The sequence below is a fragment of the Lissotriton vulgaris genome, chromosome 8 (genome assembly GCF_964263255.1).
Source record: "Lissotriton vulgaris chromosome 8, aLisVul1.2, whole genome shotgun sequence".
In the NCBI taxonomy this organism is placed as follows: domain Eukaryota; kingdom Metazoa; phylum Chordata; class Amphibia; order Caudata; family Salamandridae; genus Lissotriton; species Lissotriton vulgaris.
In genome coordinates, this window is record NC_141696.1 from 740,978,836 (window position 1) to 741,002,366 (window position 23,531).

Sequence of the window (23,531 nt, forward strand, 5' to 3'; positions counted from 1 at the left end):
CCAATGGGGTGCAGGGTGCCACCCAGAAGTTAGACTGCTTCCTCCAAAGTGTTGCATATTCTTGTCCCAGAAACCACTATACATTTAAAATCCAAAATTAATAAATTCTCTCCAGGAGGATAAGATCCGGCTAAGCCAACACACTGGTGTCTCTAAGTTTCCCGAACACTCCCCTTCTAGCCAATCTGCTTATTCAATTACTGGGGCTCCGGTCTGTCTGGAAGTACAGAATGTGTGGGTGAGTCAGTATCCTGTCCTAACTGTCATTCCCTCTTTGAAGACCAGTTAAGCTACACCACCTCAATCTAGCCATTTGTTCTGCAGCTGCAGCTCCCCTCCCACCGAATGGTCTTTGTCTCTATGCAGGTCACTTCGCACCTCATCAGAGCAGTTTGGCTCAGCCTCTCAAAGGATGGCCAGTCTGGAGAGTCAACTGAAAGGCTGGATTTTGGCTCACCAGAAAAACAAGGTCTATATCTTCTTTTCTGCAATAGTTTTAATAAATGTAACACTTGCAAGTGGTTGGATTTATTCTAACTATAATTTTGAGTCTTTGACTTATATTTGTAGCTCACTCCTCTTATTTGTTATACTTTATTAAAGTACTCCCATGTTAGCATATGGAGCCTCTGTGCTACAATGGGAAAAACTAAATTGGCAGTTTTCCTCTCACCAGGGCATATAAAACATCTTTTAAAATGTCCCTGCTTATAGTTGCAAGTGACCATACCCCTGGGGCACTAAGGGGGACCTTAGGGGTGATTAAATGTAAAAAAAAAAAGGTACTTCAGGGCTTTGGCAGTACCTTTAATTCCAAAGTCGAATTTGCATATGATTTAATTTTCAAAGCAGAGCTGCCTATAAAATGACAGCATGCAACACGACAGTGCACACTAAAGTGCATTAAATGTGCTGGACCTCTAAACCTACATGCCCTACCATGAACTAGGGGCTTACAGGTAGGTTGTCAGTTCCGATTGTAACTATACCTAATTACCATGTACTTTATATCAGAGCCCAGGGCACAACCAGAGTCAGAAAATGAGCTTCTTTTAGCCAAAAATGGGTGCAAAATGTTGGTTTCTCACACAGGGGCACACTGCAGATTTGGCGGGGTGCTATGCCCTCATACACAATGTTCTGGATGGTAGGAAGATCTGCCCCCTTAATATATATGCACCCAACAACAATGATGGTGAATTTTTTGGGCTACTGGAGGCCGAGCTCCTACCCTATATAGGAATGCCCCTGATATGGGGGATTTTAACCATGTCCTGGATGGCCAGATGGCCAGACATCCTCCCCAGGCTGGGTGCTAATCCCCACATGGTTCTGGGTTCACGTTAGACAATAGCCAGGTTACAGTTGGCAGACCTATAGAGGAATCCATACCACACACCAGGAAATGTTCCTGCTCCACGCCAAATTATAGAGCCAAGACCGCTTCCGATTAATCTGATCATTGAACGTCCAAGGACTGAAATACCAAGTGTGTTTCTTATCAGACCATGCCCGCTTGGTGCTAAAGTGCAGGTTGAGGAGGCGCAGAAAGGACATCCCGTTGTGGAGGTTGTGGTCAGAGTCACTGGGGGACCCTGAATATATGGGTGATATGCAGCTGACACTGCAGTGTTACTTTGACACCAACTGGAACTCTGTTGGGCTTCTGAAGCTGGTAGTTAAAAGTGAAAGCCTCAGTAAGACCCATGGGACTAGAAACAAGTTTGAGTGTGAGCTGAGGGGGGGATAGAAACTTACTAGCTTACAACAGTGGATGGTGGGGCAGGAGGCGGGAGACGCAGGAATGATTGAGGTGTTGAGATGGGTAGCGACCACCTGGAACAGACTGGACTAACAAGGTCGAAGAGATTATAGACCATAACAGCAAAGGGAGGGAGACCAGTCAGGACACATGCTGGCCTGGTTACTCAAACACGAAAAGCCACTCCCGTCGATTCTGTGTCTTAATAGGCTGGAGAACGAAATAGTAGTGGGGTAGGCAGCGGTTAATTCCTCTTGCGGGGCTGCCGGCCTGGGCCGCCAATGTTCAGCTCAAATTCCTTCCACGAAGCCTTCCACATGACGCTGGTGCTACCTCACGTTGCCTTCGAGGGCCTGATCACTTCGCCCATCTCTCCAGCGCTGTTAAGACTTCTTCGCTCCCTTTGAGCTCACCGCTCCCCCGGTACTCCTCACCAGTACCTCCGATGGCACATTCGACTCGCACCCCCGGTGCGTCCGAGACTTACTCAGTCTCCTGTGCACACGGTCTTCAGGCGCTCTCCACTGACGCCCGGTTCACACCATGACACGCACACTGCACATTTTAGTCTCACCTCTCCTCCTGGTGCACATGAGGTACCAGGGGTGTGTTACCGCTACAACGCATCTTTTACAACGTAATGCTGTTACAACGCAGCTATTACATCGCAAATACCATTACAATGCATGCCATTACAACGCATGGCATTACATAGCAGATGGTATTACAACGCATACCATTACATCGTAAGTATTGGTAAGTATTTAATTTTTATTTTTATTTTATTTAATATGTTATTATTGATTTAATTATTATTAATTATTAAAAAATATTTATTTCGTTTTTAAATATTATAAATTAAATATATTAATTTAAGTTTTTTTTTTAAATAAGTATGAGTATAGGAGTATATGTTTTGGGGTACTGATGTATATGTTTTGGGGTGTTTGGGTATTTTTAGGTTTTAGGGCAGTGTTTGGGTTTTGGGGTACAGGGGTGTTTTTAGGTTTTAGGGCAGGGTTTGTGTTTTGGGGTACAGGGGTGTTTTTAGGTTTTAGGGTAGGGTTTGGGTTTTGGGGTACAGGGGTGTTTTTAGGTTTTAGGGTAGGGTTTGGGTTTTGGGGTACAGGGGTGTTTTTAGGTTTTAGGGCAGGGTTTGGGTTTTGGGGTACAGGGGTGTTTTTAGGTTTTAGGGCAGGGTTTGGGTTTTGGGGTACAGGGGTGTTTTTAGGTTTTAGGGCAGGGTTTTGGTTTTGGGGTACAGGGGTGTTTTTAGGTTTTAGGGCAGTGTTTGGGTTTTGGGGTACAGGGGTGTTTTTAGGTTTTAGGGCTGGGTTTGGGTTTTGGGGTACAGGGGTGTTTTTAGGTTTTAGGGTAGGGTTTGGGTTTTGGGGTACAGGGGTGTTTTTAGGTTTTAGGGTAGGGTTTGGGTTTTGGGGTACAGGGGTGTTTTTAGGTTTTAGGGCAGGGTTTGGGGTTTGGGGTACAGGGGTGTTTTTAGGTTTTAGGGCAGGGTTTGGGTTTTGGGGTACAGGGGTGTTTTTAGGTTTTAGGGCAGTGTTTGGGTTTTGGGGTACAGGGGTGTTTTTAGGTTTTAGGGCAGTGTTTGGGTTTGGGGTACAGGGGTATTTCGACTTTATATAAATTAAATTAATGAAATTAATTTTATTTAATTAAATTAAATTAATAACAATATTTACAATTATTAATTTAATTGTATTAATAAACGATTACAATTAAATTATATTATTTAAAAATGTTTAATTAAATTCTTTTAATTTTATTAATTATAATTATATTATGTATTATTTATAACTTAATTAAATTATAATTATATTTATTGTAATTAATTGCATTATAATATTTTCTATTTATAATTTTTTTACATATCATTAATTATATTATTTTAATTATATAAAATTAATATATTATTAATTTAATTGTATTAATAAACGATTATAATTAAATTATATTATTTAAAAATGTTTAATTAATTAAATTCTTTTAATTTTATTAATTATAATTATATTATGTATTATTTATAACTTAATTAAATTATAATTATATTTATTGTAATTAATTACATTATATTATTTTCTATTTATAAATTTTTTATATATCATTAATTATATTATTTTAAATTACTATAATTAAATTAATTACTGTTTTAAAAATGTTATATTATTTTTATTATTTTAAATTAATTTAATTATCTTTATTACATTTTTAAAAAAAAAGATATACTTACCAATACTTACGATGTAATGGTATGCGTTGTAATACCATCTGCTATGTAATGCCATGCGTTGTAATGGCATGCATTGTAATGGTATTTGCGATGTAAAAATCGCGTTGTAACGGAACGCGTGGTAAAACATCGCGTTGTACTGACACCAATCCGGTACCAGGTGCTCTCCACTAATTCCCTGGCTGCACCACCACATGCCGACCCCCATGTCAGAGACTCACTCCTTCTTAGTGCCCACGATGTCCCAGCACTCTTCACTAGTGCCTGGACTGCACTGTGACACGCACCCCCTGCACGTCCCGAATCCCGTCTCTCTTCTACAATGCCCACAATCCACAGGCGCTCCAACACCTGCAGCACACCAAGACCCGCACCAGGTGCGTCAGAGTTTTGATTCGCTCCGGGTGCCCACGATCACCTTAGGCACCCCTTCGGAGGTCTCAGGCTGTCACAACATGGTCGCACCACCGCACCACTTGAGACTTCCTGGAAACTTTTATGTTCCTGTGTTTCCGAACAGGGAGCCAGCTCACCTCTAGCCCTTGGGGTACAGGACGCAGAACGCAGCAAAGTCCTGCTCAGGAAGAAGGGGGGCATGAACCATTGCAGCGTCTCTCCTCTGTCAAGAGTTACAAACTGCCCACAAGCTCCAGACCACGAAGCAAAGGTCATGTGTCTCCCGCAGCCTATTCAGCAACTCTTCCTGAGGCAGAGGTTTTTTTTCCGATCGCGGACAGGTAAAAGCCGCCAGAGACTTGACCAGTCCATGGCGTCCTCAAAGCGCTCCCAGCACTTCTCTGAACAATACTGAGACCGCTCTCGACAACATCATCAACATAACCAAAGTCTTGGGGTTACAGTTCTTCCAGTTATACCCCTCCTTGTCTATGAAGTTTCCTTCTGCTCAGGGGTCCCTGACCCCTCCCTAAATCAGTTTTGCTTATCTTCCCCCCCCCCCCCCCCCCGAGTGTCACCGTCCTCTATTTGATACTGGGGGCCTGGACCTTTAATCACTCAGAGGGAGATGGGTCTATTGTTTTATGGCTCTGAACCAGGCCTCTTCACCTCGCAAAGCCTCTTCTTCTCCGTCTCCAAGTGCAGGGCAGCCTGGAGCCGTCTCCACCCCTCCCCTGGGGCATGACCTCGCTCAGCCTTTCTCACCTCTGGCAGATCCTGGCAAGCAATTCACATTCTGCCACACACAAAAAGGTCTAAAGCACAAACTCAGCCATTTCCTCAAACAGCAGTTTCTGGACACACAGCGACAAAACCAGCTACCCAAAAAGATGCGTTATGACGCTGTGAGTTCATACATAACAAACTCCACTGTTCCATTTCCAATTCTTGGGAAACTAGGAAAACAATACTACACCCAGCCTCCCCCATTCTGTCCTATAGGCAGAACGGCCTTTCACCAGGGAAAATGAAATGGAGCATTTTCCACTGTCAGGGCCTAGCACCCACACTGGCACAGATCCTGCCTTTTACTTACACTGCACCCTGCCTAGGGGTTACCCAGGATGTCCTACAGGGTGCCCCATGTGTATGCAAAAGGGAAAGTAAGGCCTGACCAGTGGTAGCACTTGTCAGGACAACATGCTAATTTTGCATAATGTGCGCAGGCCCTACACTGAAGACCTATGTTCCGTCTGCGCATTTCTTTAGTACTAGGTTTGGCACACACAGTGCACATCACTTAGGGACTTGCTAGTAAGGCAAACATACCAATCAGAGACAACCAAACACCACTACAATTTACACAGGGAATATTTGTACTTGCACACTTATTAGCAGTGGCAAGCACCTACAGCATCTAACTTCACAGCTCTCTGTCAAGAAAACGGTCTAGGGGAAAAGCAAAAAGTTTAAGCGAACTTTAGCTAACAAGGCCAAGTCCAACACTTCTGTATTGGGCTCCCATAATGAGTGTGCGCACCGGACAGATAGTATACGATGCGTTCAACATTGAGAGAGGAACCAGGCAGTGATGTGCACTTGTCATGGAGCTATTAAAGATATATCTGAGGGCAGAACTGAGGGGCTAGGGTGTGCAAATGGGCAACGTGACGCGGATGGCTCCCTGATGTACGTGAAAGACCTGGGGCGCACGGTGCCTTGCATCCTGCTGCTTTTGGCTAACTTTGAGGGGGTGTCTGGCCTCCACATTATTTGCCACAAAATGGATCTTTTCCAGCTGGTGTCCCAGGTGAACATCACGGAGAGTCGTCTCCCAGCAGTAAGTCTGCCATGGGAGGTACTACAGTTCTGTTCTTTGGGAATGCAGATAACACATGATCCCCACCAACGATATGAACTAAACATGGGTAGGGTGTTTGAAGGCCTCGCAGCCTCCATAGAGTTCTTAAACGCGATATGCTGTTGGTTATGGACAGGGTGGCACTAAGTAAACAGTGTCACTACCCTGATACCTCTATGCTATGCAGAACTCGCCCTGCATCCCACTGAACTCCTTCTTTAAGGGCTGGATAGATTGTTGATGTCCCTGGTATCGGCGGGTAAACAAAGCATTGTCCAGCTAGAGATCTTAAAGCTGGACATGACCGAGGGCTGACTGGGTCTCCCGGACCTTAAATCTTGTTACCTGTCAAGACTACTCCAATATGTAGCACTGTGGTGCGATGACAACTACAACTGGGAAAAGTAGTAACGGGAGAAATCCACTATTGTGGATGACCTCCCCAGGTTGCTTAGGAGGGGCTGTAGATTGCTGGCCGATAGCCCCTTTATAGTCTGACAGGTCGCACAAGCCTGGGCAGGGGCAGTTACTCACGTTCTGAAACGGACGCCCTATGCTAAGTTGCTTCCCATTTGGTGGCTGTATCCACTCATATGTATTTGTATGGACTTTACATGCTGGGTGGAAGGCGGATGCCAACGAGCGAGACACCTATTTCTAAATGATACTTTCATAACCGTGGAGGAGGCAATAGTGCACTACGGTATAGGTCCTGGGCAGTTTCTGCCATGCGCCAGTATGTCTTGCACTAACAGGGTGTTGTGGACAATCTTTCCAGCTGAACCTGGTGAATCAAACGTTCTGAGGGTGCTGTTGGACCCAGTAACCACAAAGGCTATTATCGCCCGGCTATATATATGCTGCCCTAAAAAATGATATGTATTTGTGAAATAACAACCTAGGCAATTATATAATCTTGTCTATACAATGACAACTAGAGGAGGCAACAATGGAACAACTAAGGTTCTGCTTATTTATTGACACAATTACATTTTATAACACATGTTATGTTTAAAAAGACTTATTTCCATAAGCAATTGGACTAAATCTGACAAATTTATTAAAACAAAAATCACAAAATTAAAAGAAAACAACAAGTGGCACAATAATTTCTAAATTCGACGCGCGTTTCGGCGAACCAGCGCCTTCCTCAGGAATTGCCACGTATTATCTAGAGAAAAGTATACAATAAAATACATCTATTAGAAACATCTATTGTATCACAAATAGAAACACAATAGTCACAGAACTTATAGTTGTAGAGCTAAAAAAACAATTAAGTACCTCTTACTAGAAAGTGGACAAGAAAGACTTATAACAGATAAAGTCTATTAAACTAGGTTGACCTCAGTGCTCATTTTAAAACCAATGTTTTATACCATTCATTTAATTATAACAGTTGAATGCCATATATTCCACCTAATTAAGAACATTTCGATCTATCGAGATTGTGGCAGAGAGATGGACCATATCTGTTATGTTCAAGGATTTTTAGACCTATTTAAAGACCATTTTTATATATAACATTTGTTTCGTTCTAAACGTTAAATGCTAATAACACCACCTGATTAAAAACATTTCAATCTAGTGGGATCATGGCCAAACCATGGACCATGTTATATACAAGGCCATTGATATTTGATAAATTCATTGATTTACGACCTGTTTAGATTGTTACAAAACTTGTTACAATAATTACTCAGCAGACAATTTCACGTATTTGATGAAATGTGAAACTATAATCATTTAACTAAGGTCTAATCCCAGATCTCATTTATTACTTACATAAATATCCCAATTTTTACTTCTTGGAATCTTATTCCTCTATTTAGACGAGCTGTTTATGTTCACAATGTCAATTGAAGACAGCCGCAACGCAGATAATTATGCATCTATTTTCATACTGCTAAAACAACTATTTGGACAACGTTGTGTGTTTAATGGAATGGATATCATTGTCATATATGGCAGGCCTAAATATAAAAAGAGGAAAAATGGCGCATATAAAAAAATAGACCAACGTCAAAAGATACACAAGATCAATTTTCTAGTCCAATACAGAATGAAATTCATAATATTGTAAGCGTAATTACCCAATATCATAAAACGGTCAACGTAATCGTCTGGTATGTGTAGAACTGTTAGAGCGTACAGCTAGATTCTGATAACAGCGAACATAGCCTTCTGATATCCAAAATAACTTTCAAAACACGAGGCTGCAAGATCAAGCAGAAGGACAATATTAAAAAATGCTATTTAAAACGAGAATAAAACTTGCGAGTCTCCCCTAAATAACCTGTTTCAAGGCTATATATAATGTCTATAGGCACATGGATTTAACGTCCACAAGGGATAGATGGGATGGGGACCTGCATGGCCCCTCTCGGATGGAGAGTGGAGACGTGCGCGGAGGCAGATGCAGGAAGTGCTAGCAGCGCCAGGTTTAAATTGGCAAACTTTTATTACTTACACAGGGCGTACCTGATGCCGCTGTGTCTACATAGGTATATCCAATACACTCTGATGAGTCACGAGATGCAGAGTTTCACCAGCCGGCTTTGTCCATGTCACATGGACGTGCCAGAGAATTCGACCGTTTGGGGAGGAGCCTGTGACTCATGTTGACCTGTGACAACTCCTTCTCAAGCGTTTAGAGACCTGCCTTTGATTTGCGCTATATACAAATCAGTTAACATAACATAACATGACTAGTGAGGGAACTGCAGAAAGTGACCGGTATACCCCTTCGCTGTGGGGCTAATTCCCCCGCGGTGCGGGGCAGAGGGGGCCGCTCGCGGTGCTTGTGACGAGCTCGGCTCGTCACGCAGCACGGTGGCGCTGTGCTCATGACGAGCTGAGCTCGTCATGTACACACCCGTTTCTTTAGAACGCTCAGCACAGCAGGGGAATTATCCCCGCGTGGGAGCGCCGCAGTGGTCATGACGAGCTCAGTTTGTCATGAGCACAGCGCCACTGTGCCTCATGACGAGCTGAGTTCGTTATGAGCACCGAAAGTGTTAAAGACTGGACTAACAAAACAACACTGCTTATTCGGACTGTTGCCACTCCCAAAAAAGAGTAGCAAGATGAGATATAAGTTCACCCACTTGGACTTCTTCTTGCCAGAAGGCTCTTTGCAATTCACTGGGCAAGCCCAGCACCATCAATAGGAAATAATTGGAGGGCCGGTAGCCAGTGACATGCCTGGCTGCGACAAGCTGGTTGAGTTCATCCATTGGGTATCACAAAACTAAAAGCCTGTGCCTCCTTCATGCTAAGTAAGTTAGCTGTGACTCCTACGTGATATATTACACAAGTACGACACTCGAATATTCGAAAATATAGGCCCTTCACAGAACTCCTGAAAGAGTAGTTCACCCTGCATGACCGGCCGTTTATCCTGAAAGATTCAATCTGCTACTTTCTCACTGAAATCCAGCAAGTCTGCCTTCAATAGCAACATCACAGTCCCTCCACTGATACCTGTTGCCACATACAGAGCACATTCACCCTTACACATAAACAAAGTTCTACAAGTGAAATGTAGCTTCCTGTGAATGGAATACTGTGCCACTGACCAATAGCTAATTTTAAAAAATGCACACAGTAAGGATACTAGTAAACCAACATCCCTGAAGTGTCCTAGTATCTTAGTGGTTTCATTATTGTCAGATATATTTACAAACCAAAACATAGACCCTTCCAACTTAGACTGTCACCAGGCACCAACATCCACAACTCCAATTGCAAAGGAGAATAACACACAGGTTAGGAAATAGAATGAACACTAGCCGACAGATCCACACACCTTGTGCCCAGTTAAGACTACTATGTTAAATAAAAAATAAATACTGTTGTATTGGTTGGCTTGGGCACTGCTGCTTGTTTTCGTAGGCTAGAACACTGACCATCTAAAGATGGGTTTCCATCCAGGGCATGATCCTTCCTGTTGCTGCTGACAAATTTTGACTGATGGGAGTTTGATGACTTCTCTTTCATCCTCTTGAGACCTTCGAATACTTCCCCTTCTCATTAAGCATCACGTTCAAACATCTCTGCATCGTTTAGGTTATCCACAGCTTTATACCGACTACCCAGCCGTGGTCCGTGCAGGTAACAGCGGTGGGGCTGAGTAAGGGGGATTTCAATGGACAACGCTGAGGGAAAATGAATTATTTATTTCATTTTCCCTCTGCATCGGCCCCTCAAAATCCCCGTTTACCCGGACCCCCCCACCCACCGCTGTTACCTGCACAGACCGCGACTGGTACTACCTTCTGGAAAACTCACTCTGTCGGCTCCCGCAGCACCGGCCTGATAAAATCATAGACCTCTAAGGTAAGGAATGAAAAATCAGGAGGGTGGTCTTTTCATCCTTTGGACCACCCATCCCACTCCACCACACACACAAACACACAACCACTCCTCAGCTTCAGTTTTGTGCTGTTGTTAGAAATGTTTGTATCCACCTTCACTCAGGTTACCCTCCAGGAGCTTGTGTACATGCCCACTTGTGCTTTTGTAGCTCCCATATACACTTAAACCCTGATTCCCAGAATCTGACGTTTCAGTACCACCAACTCTGTTTGCTGGCAAACACGGAGATTCACAGTATTCAAACGAGGGAAAGGGAAACCAGGAAGGCTGTGGCAAGGAGATTGTTCTCCAACAAGAGGTGCACAATGAAAAAGGCATGGTCCTAAAAAAAGTTCAGACGAATGAGACAACAAATGTAGTAAACATTTACCACACATAATAGTATCAGTTGTTACTAATAAAGCTACATATGGCCTTGAACCTGATTGAGAACTGCAACAGAATTCCCAAGACAATGGTACACATGAGTGAATGCAGGGGAGATCCAGCAAGCAGTATGAATGAAAAAATCATGCTGATGCATTTGAATGAATAAAAAACAACCTATATGAAGCATGTATGAACACTTGTGGATGCCATATAAAATAGCTGAATGAAAATGTTTCTAAAGTTCTAGGAGATACAAGTGTATTCAACCTGTAGCTAAAATATTTTTTTTCTAAAGGTTCTGAAATAACAATTTTGTACAAAAGCAATCCATTAGGAAAAAATACTTCTGAAGCATTATGCGAGAAACTTAAGTATGGCTTCCTATCAATCCGCTTTACAAAAAGCTACATTATAGTAGTCACAAAGTATGAATGCAGGCTATCTCTAAATCATTACTGGACCCCAAACATAGAGGTGGCAAAGTCTATAGCAACATTAAATAGTGCGATCAAATTACAATGCTGAGTTCCCAGTAAATTTTACAGACAACAGAATGTCTAGCACCAACATAAGGCAGTAAACATCGATAGAAACCCGCTGTTTGTAGACTTCTCCTCCCACCTAGATTTGTAGATTGTAGTTTCCTTTTCTGTGTCTTCATGTTTTTTTATAAACTATAATGATTAATACAGTAATAATTATATTCAAGTAGCGTGTTAAAAAATTTAACAGCATATGGTTTTAATGCTTCCATTAAACGAACACATGCACACGCACGTATGGTTAATAGTCCCATTATAGTGCCTGGGTTCTTTGCTCATAAAGAATAAATGCTTTAAAAAAAGGAAGCGAGGAATGTCAGTGATTCGTGTGAATAGCTACTTCCTTACTGTACTGTCCATTGTTTGACTCATAAAAACTTTATTCACACGAATCACTGACATTCCTTGCTTCCTTTTTTCAAAGCATTTATTCTTTATGAGCAAAGAACTCAGGCACTATACTGGAACTATTAACCATACCTGCGTGTGCACAGGATCTGTTTTCATTTCAGTTGGTCTTGGCCTGCCTAGATCACTTTAGGGGCCTTTTTCACGAAGGGTTTGTGTTCCCCTGTCCTGTTTTGCACCACGTGCCTACTGCACAACGATCTCAACTACAACATCATACTGCTCAGAGCGCCACTACTTCCTACTCCTCAACACAAACCCGGTCTCCTACCAAAAATTAAACGAACACAAGTTTAAAAATGTTATCAACAGTCTGAAATACAAATATTTACTACATTAGTTTCCAAAACATTCGTATTACAAAAATGTTAATTTTTAACAAGTGTAAAACCTAGCAGTTAAACTAAATCGTATCTATCACATTTATTTAATACTCTGTACTAATCTTTAATTGATCTTAAACCCTCGGGTTTTTCCCAAGAAATAACAAATAATTGTTATTATTTTTTTGGGGAAAAACTTTATTGTGCACATGAATATGATTACACTTATGGGCCTACAACCACAGGGGCCGGCCGCTAAACAAGCAATAGCGATCAACATTTACCACAATTCCATAGCCGACATCCTAGAGGTACGGCAGTAGTGCAGGATAATGTTCGTAGCAACTCAGGATGGAGTCAGGATACAATAGTATTTTGTTTTTTATAAAAGGAACAAAAAAGAAACAAAACAAGTCTCAAGGCTTAAAACAGTGAACATGAAGTTGCGCTCGTACAGGGGGAGCCTCAATTGCAAGATGACAGTTTTGTAAACCGTGGAGTGTGTCTTGGTGGGGTCTGTGAGGGGGTCAAAAAAGCGGTAACAAATAAGAATTAGACAAGGAATGTCAGATCAGGGAGAGAGGGAGACATCCGCATTATCTTCGAACGGGGGGGGGTACATCTATTCCCTCTATAGGTGTTCCACTGACTCCAAATCGCAGTCCACGCCCTAGGCTTGCCCGTAGCCAAATACACAGTCTTCTCTCTGAACATACACCAGTCCATATTTTCCTTCCATACTGACACGGTGGGCGGCCGCCGGGAGCCCCACAGCTGCGCAATATCTCTCTTTGCATTCATGTTCCCAAGGGCCGCCCACCGCGCCTGGCCGACGTTGTAATCATTCGGCTCCCACACATTCAACAAACATCTCCGGGCCTCAGGCAGCAAAGCGATCCCAGTGACACACTCCATCACAGCATGCACTCGATTCCAAAATGCGGCCACCTCCTGGCTTTCCCAAAGGATATGGAGGAAAGTAGCACTCAAACCACAGCCACGCTTGCATAACCCATCCGCTGAAAAACCCATGGAGACCAACCGAGGACCAGTGACATACACATGATGAAGGATCTTGAGCTGGACGAGGCGGAGATGGGCGGGAATGGCCACCTCCTTAGGGGAAGATAGTGCGGACTGCCAGTCTTCATCATCCAGTTCCAGCCCGTCTCTAGTCCAAGCCTCCCTGAGGCGTACGAGGAGATCCGCCCGATTGTTAATCAATTTTTTATAGATTAGCAAAATTGTACTATCGGGCAGATGACCATCGAGTATACGATCTTCCAACGGGGAAGACTCAGGAATGTTGGGATCGGAGGCGAAGACCGCGGTCAAGGCATGCCGGACCTGCACATACCTAAAAAAACTCCCTGTCACTCAATTCATATTCATTCTTTAATGCCTCAAAAGTCTTGACAGCACCCTTTGCCCAAAGGTCACCCACTCTACTAATTCCAATCATGTCCCATTTCTCAAAACCTTTCGTTGTCCAGAGGCATCCCAGTCTCTCCGACGCATACAATGGAGTCGCACTTGTCAATCGATCCTTCCAACCCAAGGCAGCAGTTGCGTCACACCAGACTCGCACAGCAATCTTAGTAGGTCCTGTTAAATGTCTCCCCGCTCCCTTAGAGTAGAGCGCCCTGTTATAATTTCCACCCGGAAACTGATACTTGTCCATCTCAAATGCCGGGTTGGGGCTGGGTGCATACATCGCGTGATTAATCGCGCTCAACTGGGAGGCCCAATAGTACCGCCTGATATCCGGGAGCGCCATGCCCCCGTCATACCAGGGGAGGGTTAGTTTAGCGAGAGCAATTCTTGCGCGCCCATCCCAGATAAGCCGCCTCTGTAAGCTTTCCACCTCCCGGAAATAACTCGCCGGGAGGGTGTCGAGCGAATTCTGTAGTGCGTACAAAAACCGTGGCAGGGACATCATTTTAGAGAGCGCGGCACGACCGAGCGGCAATAATGGCAATTTGCGCCAACGTGCCACGTCAAGATTCAGCCTCTGGAGAGGGGGGAGCAAATTACGCTCATAACGAGCGGCAGGGTCCAACGATATAAAAATCCCCAGATATTTGAAACCCGTGTGCGAAACCTGAATGGGAAATCTACGCGGCAATGGGGGAAGATCACCCGAGATCACATAGATACATGATTTGGTCCAGTTGATCACGAGACCTGAATTTTTGCCAAACGAGGTAAAAACATCGAACAAGACGTTAAGTGATTTTCGGGGGGAAGTGAGGTATATTAGGATGTCGTCCGCATAAAGCGAGATGCGGTCTTCAAAGTCGGGGGTCCACTGAATGCCTTTTATCGAAGGCTCCCAGCGGAGCCAAGCTGCAAGGGGCTCCAAGGCTAGCGCAAAAAGTAAGGGGGACTGCGGGCACCCCTGTCTCGTGCCCCTCCCAAGTGTAAAGGAACTGGACACGCGACCGTTGACAACCACCTGGGCCAGATGGTCCTTGTATAGTAGATTCACCCACCCGATAAACTCCGAACCGAAACCAAATTTCGCGATGGCGGCCCAGAGATAAGGCCATTCAATAGTATCGAAGGCCATCGAGGCGTCCAAGGAAGCCAAGATGGCCGACTCTTGAAGTGACCCTGCCCTCGCGAGAACACCAGGCAAGCGCCGCAGGTTGAGGGCGGTGTTACGGTGCGGGATAAAACCAGATTGGTCTGGATGGATCAGGTCAGCTATCACCGCAATCAACCGGTTAGCCAAAACTTTAGCTAAAATTTTGGGCTCCGCGTTCAACAAAGAGATGGGCCTGTACGAGGAGCAACGATCTCTAGGTTTGCCCTCCTTGGGAATTACCACAATCGTGGCCAATCGCTGATCACAAGGGAGGGCGCCATGGTCTTGTGACTCCAAGAACATATCTCGGAGATACAGTGCAACTTTATCAGGGCACAATTTATATAGTTCGATGGGCAAACCGTTCGGGCCCATGGCCTTGCCGAAGCGAACAGAACAAATAGCGATCGCAATCTCATCAGCAGACAAAAGCCCCTTCCATCAAGTCACGGTCCACCTCCGATAGGCTAGGCAACGTAATATTGCGTAGTAACAAGTGGGAGTCATCCTCATCCCTATCAGACACAGGGGAATACACAGTACTAAAATAGTCCGCAAAACACTCTACAATTTCGCTCTGTTCAGTCACACTCTCGTCATTCAAATTCCGAATCACAGGAACCACACGATTCGCCCTCTCTTTCTTATCCAGCCACGCTATCAATTTACCCGCCTTGTCCCCGACATCATACAACCTGCCCTGTTGCTCCCTGTGCATCGTTTTGGCAGCATCCGTGACAAGGGACTTATAATCCAATTGCTTTAGACCAAGCGCGTGGAGTCTATCATGGGTAACACCTGATTCTAAGTCCTTCTCCAGCTCGACTATTTCGGCCTCCAGACGCACGACCTCTTGATTCTTAGTCTTCTTAGCTTCAGAAATCAAGGATAAAGCCTGCCCCCGAATGACAGTCTTGAAGGCTTCCCATAGTGACACAGATGAGGACACAGACCCCTCATTTTCAATGAAGTAATGATCTAGGGACTTTACCAAGCTAGCGCGGGTTTTGGAATTACGTAGGTACCAGGGGTTTATGGGAGCCACTCGCCCCGCGCTACTCACTCCAGCATCCATACGAAGCCACATTGGGGAGTGGTCGGAAATGCCCTGGGCAAGGTGTCGAATCTCTCTAATTGAAGGGGACTGCGCAGCAGGCACCAGGATGTAATCAAGTCTGGGAAGACTTCCATGAGCCCCAGAGTGAAAAGTATACTGACTCTGCGTTGGGTGCATCAGCCTCCAGACATCCACCAGACCAAAAGTATCCAAAAATCCAAGAAGCCATGACTGGGATTTGAGAAGATCCCTGGGGGGATGACGATCTACGGTACCAGAAACAACAGAGTTAAAATCCCCGCCCATAACCAAAAGACCCTCAGGAAGCCCCAGCACAATTCGCCCAATATCTGAAAAAGTGGAGGTCTGGAGACCCGGGGAAACGTATATGGTGAGCAACGAAATAGTCCTACCCTCCCATCTGCCAGTGAGGGCGGCGTAGCGCCCCCTGTCGTCAAGAATTACATCATCAATCTCCAGGGGGAGAGAGGACCGAACCAGAATGCCCACCCCCCCTGGAGCCAGTGGTGAAACCAGAGTGTGCGGCCGGGCGATAACCCCACCTATTCATGGCTTGACATGTATTGCCCACCAGATGCGTCTCCTGTAAAAGAACCACATTGGGAGACAGGCGATGCAAAAATTGTAGCACCACACCCCGTTTTATCCTGTCACCCAATCCATTAACATTCCAAGATATTAACCTCAACCCCCTACACCCATCCCAACAAGCAATGCAGAACTCACCCCACAAAGAGCACAACATTCGAGTCATAGAGAAAAACAATACGTTGCCTTGAGGAAGAAAAACAAACTTACAAGCAACCCTCCCCACCACCCAACCGAATCCCGTTACAACTCCCCCCTCCCTGCACCCCTGCATTAGACTAGAAAGCCACCCCAACCTGCAGTGTGCCTGTCGCCCTACCATTACCCAATCTACAAAAAGACCCTGGAGGAGGAAAGAGACCCACCACCCCCGCCACCCTCGGGCATACAACAGTGAATTACAAAAATAAAGAAGTTATAGAACCCAGCTGCACAAAGTCAAATGTTCGGAGATCAGGGTCCGAGTTATCGTTTCTGCTCCGGCCCACCACCCTCAGCACCACCAGGGCGCTCAGTTCTGTCGTTCCGGGCAGGCAGCGGATCCAGCCAGTCACTCACATTCTCTGGTCGGTCAAAGAAGAATGTCCGGTCCTCGTATTCCACACGAAGCCTGGTGGGGAACAGCATAGCGCATTTCACGCCCAAATCACGGAGGCGTCGCTTCACACCCTGAAAACCCATCCGTTGCCTCTGGACAAGTTGTGTGAAGTCCGGGTAGAAGTTGACTGTTGAGTTTTCGAATTTTACCAGGCCGCTCACCCTCGAGGCCTGCAGGATAACATCCCGATCTCGGAAGTGAAAAAGCTTGGCAATGATAGGCCTTGGAGGGGCGCCCGGTTTCGGCCTTCCACCCGGAACGTGAAGGGCACGTTCCACTGCAAAGAACTTACTCAGTCCCGTAGGAACAAGGTGGTTCAAAACAAGGTCTTCCACCAGGTGGTCCATCGAGTGGTTTTCAGGGTTTTCCGGGACACCTATGACGGGATGTTGTTTCGTCTTACCCTATTCTCGAAATCCTCCAGTCGATGAGCCATGAGATCATTGGTAGATTTAAGGTTGCCGATCTCAGTTTGAAGTTCGGACACATCGGTCTTCAACTCCAACGATTTCACCTTCTCGTTGGTTTTGGACAAATCGGCTCTAATCAAGGTGACATCGATAGCAACCGTGTCGATTTTGTGAGCTAGAGCCTCATACTGCTGGCCGATGGTCTCCTTCATGCCGGCAATGGCGCTCATGATGTCGTGAAGAGACGGATCAGTAGGCACGGTGAAGTCTTCCTTGGCGTCCTCCGGGGTACGGCTGTTGCCACCAGGGGATCCTTTAGGTTGCGTATACCGATCCATGACATTGGTTTGGACCGACCCCCCGCGAACGGGCGCCTTAGTTTTCCGTTTTTCAACGTCGCCCCTCGCCGCCATACTGGGAGATAAGCCCCGGAGGGGCCCGCCAGACCTGGTGAAAATGGCCGCCTGCGGGCAAGTCACCAAAAGTCTACAACAGCAGGCTCGTGCGGCCGAGGCAAAGATGTAGTTCAACACAGCTGCGTAGAGGAGAGAAGGCACACTCTGACACAACAGAGCCTGGGTGAATCTCCAACTGAACGGAACTGTTGCGCCATCAGACAATGCCAGGACCCGAAAGTGAAACCGAAAGTCGATGCAAGGCTACTGGGGGAAGACCCCTCAGCCGTTGTTGTTCAACTCCGTCCCGGCGTGCCAACTTGCCAAGTCCCCGGCTCGCCGAGAGGTGGGCCTCAAAAGTTTGAATAAGCGTAACTTCGGTTCCCAAAGTCCAAATCAGAATTTTAAAAGAGCAAAACGATCAGCAGAGGTTCATCTTCAAGAGCCCATCTGAAAATTCAGGATAAAGTCAGGATAAATTGCAAAGAGTGGCGAAGGTCTCGGGAGCTCTGTGCTCACGCGGCCATCTCAGACGCTCGTGTAGCTTCTCCCCCAATAATTGTTATTGTTAAATGTAATCGCGCTTAATGTAGTGACCATGGAAGGATGAAAGGAAGGAAATGATTTCATGAACCTCAGGTCACATTCGTAGGAAGTAGTGAGTGATTAAATAGCTCAGCCCTCATATTATACCATTGCAAAAAGTATGAAATGTGATTTAATGTAAATGCTTTCGCATTTTTGCCGTTGGCTGAAAGATAAATAATTTCCCGCTGAATATATGAGTTGAAAAGACACACATTATTATCAGATTTCAAACTTAACTAGGATTCAAAAATCTCCTTTATTAGTATTCGCATAAAGAGCAAAGTTAGGCATTTTACTTAATAAATAACAATAACGTTAGCATTACTTTGTCTTCCAACTTCTCGTCTGTAATGCACAAGCATCCATTCATTCCTTGAAAGTTTTCCATTCAGATTTTTTTTTTTAAGTGTGATCGACAAACCTTTAAAATGTACTAATAGTAAAAAAGACCATATTATATTCGAATCTATGTGACGTTTAAAAGTATAATACGGACGTATACTGCAAGTCACCCTACCTTTGGCCTTTAATAGGTGGGTTTGTGTCCGCAAGTGTGCGCTAGTCATCTTTTATAAATACATAATTTGCAGTCTGTGCTAGAAGACTGTACCAGTTCTGTGAAATGCTAAGAAGTTTACACAGATTCTGCTCAAAGCTCATGGTATGCACATGATTTTTGGGCTTCAAAATAACCACACTTGTCAGTGACTTCTGACATTTTTGTTAGATCTTCCACCACTTATAAATGACCAATTTGTTTTCAAAATACAGTAAGATAGTTTTCACCAAAACAAATTGGGTTCTGCTCCTGATTTCTCCTTGATCCTATCCTGGCCATGCCAGAGCTACTGATCTAACCTGGTTGTCCATTTCTTCCTTTCAGAACATCTCGCTGCCAAATATCGAATTGTGGCTCTCCTTGCTACTTCAGATATATCACTCAATAGTAGAACAATGCCTCCATGTCAAATTCTAGGCCTTCCTTTTCTGTTGTGCAAGATATTGGTTTCTTCCATATTCCAGTGTGCAGTAGACATCGCAGTGGAAAGTGATAGCATTCTTCCTACAGACCAGATGTACATACATCATTTACTTTGCCTCCTCTTAAGCAGCATGGTGCCCACTAGGAATCTCTCACTTCTACTAGATCAAAAACTCTCCTTTCTCTTGGGTATTTTTAACTTTCTCAAATAATGTGGGTTAGTTGAGACATCATATGCCTGCTACTTCTGAAATGCAATAATGCCAATTCATGACTCAGAGTCAAAAATCTAATTTTCATCAAGTTGACTGTGGCTCATGCTGACATAAGCCCTAAGACTTGGTTAATAAGAACTTTTTAAAATCTTTATTTCTGGCTTCAGTATTCCATGAGCATGTTAAGTTGATTGGTCTACTCCTGCTGCATATTCTCTCCAGTATTATTTTATGGGAGCGATTCTGCATTAAACACATACAATAACGGCTCTCTCTCACAGATTCTGCATCATATCCCTGGAGGTGGTTCGCATTTCTTTCAAATCAAATTTGCATAGTTTGCCTGCAGTTGCTACACATACCTTCGTATCACTTTCATTGCAGTTGTGGATTGCTGTTTTAGTTAGGCCGACTACCAAGCTGTCTCTCATACCCTGCCTTCACACTCCTCTTAATTGAATAAAGCAAGGCACTGTTTTCAAGAATCTGCCAAATCTGTCAAAGTTTTTATTGACCATGTGGCCGACAAAAGGCAAATACCATATACTGAAATGTCTTTGCGATCCATGTTTGCTGACAGCCAATAGTTACCGCATCTCATTAAATGAAGCGAGCTGGGTGCCCAACAAAAAGAAGGCCATCTATTGGCAATAGGTACAAGTTGGAGATGGGTGAGGGTGTGTGGGAAGTTCTTGAGGGGAGATTAAAAGGGCAAAATAGTATGGTGGCAGAGAGGAAGCAAATAGTCGCGGTTCCTCAGAGTTCAATTTGTAAATCAAATGTAAATTAGAAGGGTTTGGTCACAATATTACGCAGGGAAGAGAAGCTCCCTCATAGTTACAGACCAAGGTACAGCATGGCACTTAGCTTTGCCTTGGGACCATCTGCACATATTTTCGAGCAGAAGCAGATTCCTGGACTCGCAAAAGGTGGGTCATTTTGCTATCCCATTTCCCCGTTAGCAAAGGTCATAAATAGCATATTAACTGCCCACTGGATCCATAATCTTCCATGGTCAAACTTCAGTGGGAAGGACCTTTTAAATGAGTTTTAAACATGTAGCCAGTATAATGCAGTCGACTCTCTACCTGTCTGGCAGTGCAGGTTTTAAAGTGACTGGTAACAACTTGTCGTCGTGTGTTTCCCAATTGGCGGTCGTAGGTGTCACTATCAGTCACTGCTGACAAAATTCCATAGCCAACATATTCTGAGAAGTGTGAGGAGAAACTGCAGAGTTATACAGTGAGAAAGCAAATAGTGAAGAGGGTGCTGAAGGAGAAAAAAATGAACAATTGCCCCCAAGGAATGCTTTCCATAGTTTCATTTCTAAGAGTTCATTTATATAACACCTTTTAGAAACTCTTAGCTTATTCCTAAGCGCTCCAGAATTGGGCAGAACATGGAACTGAGACACAGTTCACGATTATGGATATTGGTCAAGTCATATTAATTGCAGATGTCAGGCCGAGTTCTCATGTAAGGCAATTGCAGTCACCACCGAGCTGCCTGAAAGAGAGAAAATTATTTTTCCCTAGCAGTCAGCCCTCAAGATTAAGAAAGTAGGCCTCACCTAAGCTTTGTTCTCTGAGCAAACCTGGCCGCCCAACCCTAGGCTCAACTCGAGGGAGGTGGGTGGTGGTGGTGGTCAATCAATCAATCATAGCATATGTAAAGCGCGCTACTCACCAGGAAGGGTCTCAAGGCGCTGGGGGAGGGGGGTCCGCTACTGCTCGGACAGCCAGGTCTTGAGTTGCTTCCTAAAGGAGCGATGGTCCTGGGTCAGCCCTAGGTGGATGGGGAGGGAGTTCCAAGTCTTGGCTACCAGGTAGGAGAAGGATCTTCCTTCGGCGGTGGCTCTGCGGATGCGTGGTACGGCGGCGAGGGCGAGGCTGGTTGATCGTAGCTGGCGGGTGGGCGTGTAGAAGGTCAGGTGGTCGTTGAGGAACTTGGGGCCCAGGTCGTGCAGAGCCTTGTGTGCGTTTGGTGAGGAGCCTGAACGTGATCCTCTTGCTGACGGGGAGCCAGTGCAGGTCTCTCAGGTGGCCGGAGATGTGGCTGTGTCGAGAGATGTCCAGGATGAGTTGTGCGGAGGCGTTCTGGATGCGTTGGAGTCTTTTCTGAAGTTTGGCTGTGGTTGTGGCATAGAGGGTGCTCCTTAGTCCAGTCAGCTGGTGACGAGTGCCTGGGTGACGGTCTTCCTGGTCTCGGTGGGGATCCATCGGAAGATCTTACGGAGCATGCGCAGGGTGTTGAAGCACGATGAGGAGATGGCGTTGACTTGTCTGGTCATCGAGAGGGAGGAGTCCAGGATGAAGCCCAGGTTGCGTGCGTGGTCCCTTGGCTTGGGAGTGACAGCCTGTGACAAGGAAGAAGGGTGCTACTAGGGATTAAAATAATACCACTCTCGTCATCCCTAGATGTTCAATCCTACAAGTACCCAATCACAGGCTTAGTTAGACAGGCAGGCAGTACCTCTGAGTCCCCTTGTCCGCCTGTCTTCTGGTATGCAATTTGAAGGACTGGTGCTTGTTTAAAATGTTTTTTACAACCTGACTGGCTACTTGTTCTGTTTGTGTACAAGGGTGCGGTGGCAGACAGTGTCAAACGCTGCGGAAAGGTCCAGGAGGATGAGGACTGCTGTTTCTCCGTTGTCGAGCAGGGATCTGATGTCATCGGTGGCTGTGATCAGGGCGGTCTCGGTGCTGTGGTTGGCTCGGAAACCGGACTGCTAGGGGTCGAGGGATCCATTTGTCTTGAGGAAGGCGGGGAGCTCTCTGTTGACGGTCTTCTCAATGACTTTGGCAGGGTAGGGGAGGAGCGAGATGGGGCGGAAGTTCCTGAGGTCGGTGGGGTCCGCTGTTCGTTTCTTCAGGAGGGCGCTGAGCTCGGCGTGCTTCCAGCTCTCCAGGAAGGTGGCGGTGTGGAAGGAAGTGTTGATGATTACCCGGAGTTGGGGTGCGATGACGGAGTCGGCCTTGTTGAAGACGTGATGGGGGCAGGGGTCGGTTGGTGATCCGGAGTGGATGGTGTTCATCGTGCGGGTGGTGTCTTCGGTGCTGACCGGGGTCCAATTGCAGAGGGTCATGGTGGGGGGCGTTGGTTTGGCGGTTGGGTGCGTGGTTGGTGCGCCAAAGCTGTTGGGTATGTCGGCGATCTTGCGGTGGAAGAACGAGGCGAGTGAGTCGCAGAGGTCTTGCGAAGGAGTGATGTCGTTGTTTCCGGGGCTGGGATTGGATAGCTCTTTGACGATGCTGAAGAGTTCCTTGCTGTCGTGGGCGTTGTTGTCCAGTCGTTCTTTGAATGCTGTCTTCTTGGTGGTGCGGATCAGCTGGTGGTGCTTGCGGGTGGCGTGATTGAGGGCGGTCATGTTGTCTGTGGTTTGGTTGTGGCGCCAGGCTTTCTCGAGGGTGCAGCAGTTCTTCTTGGAGTCCTTGAGTTCGTCGGTGAACCAGGGGGCTTTCTTGCTGCCGGGCCTGCTGGTAGGGTTCTTTAGTGGAGTGAGGTCGTCGGCGCAGGCGGTCAGCCAGTGAGTGAGGTTGCTGGCTGCTTCGTTGGGGTCCGTTGTGCTGGCGGGAGGGTTCTGGCCGAGGGAGGTGGTGAGCTGTTCGGCGGTGATCTTGCTCCAGCTCCGGTGAGGAATCTGTTGTGAGTGGTGGTGGGTGGTGGTTCTTCTGAAGCTGAAGTGGACGCAGCTGTGGCCAGTCCAATGAAGTCCGGTGGAGTGGCTGAAGGAGATGTGCTTGCTGGAGGAGAAGACGGGGTCAAGCGTGTGGCCGGCGTAGTGGGTGGGGGTGTTCACCAGTT

At 45.8% G+C, this 23,531-nt stretch overlaps 1 protein-coding gene across 1 annotated transcript in view; it reads left to right on the plus strand.

Moving 5' to 3' along the window:
* Nucleotides 1-23,531, plus strand: part of UGGT2 (UDP-glucose glycoprotein glucosyltransferase 2) — a 1,432,652-nt gene that overhangs the window by 33,723 nt on the left and 1,375,398 nt on the right. The gene's annotated exons all lie outside the window — the stretch shown is intronic.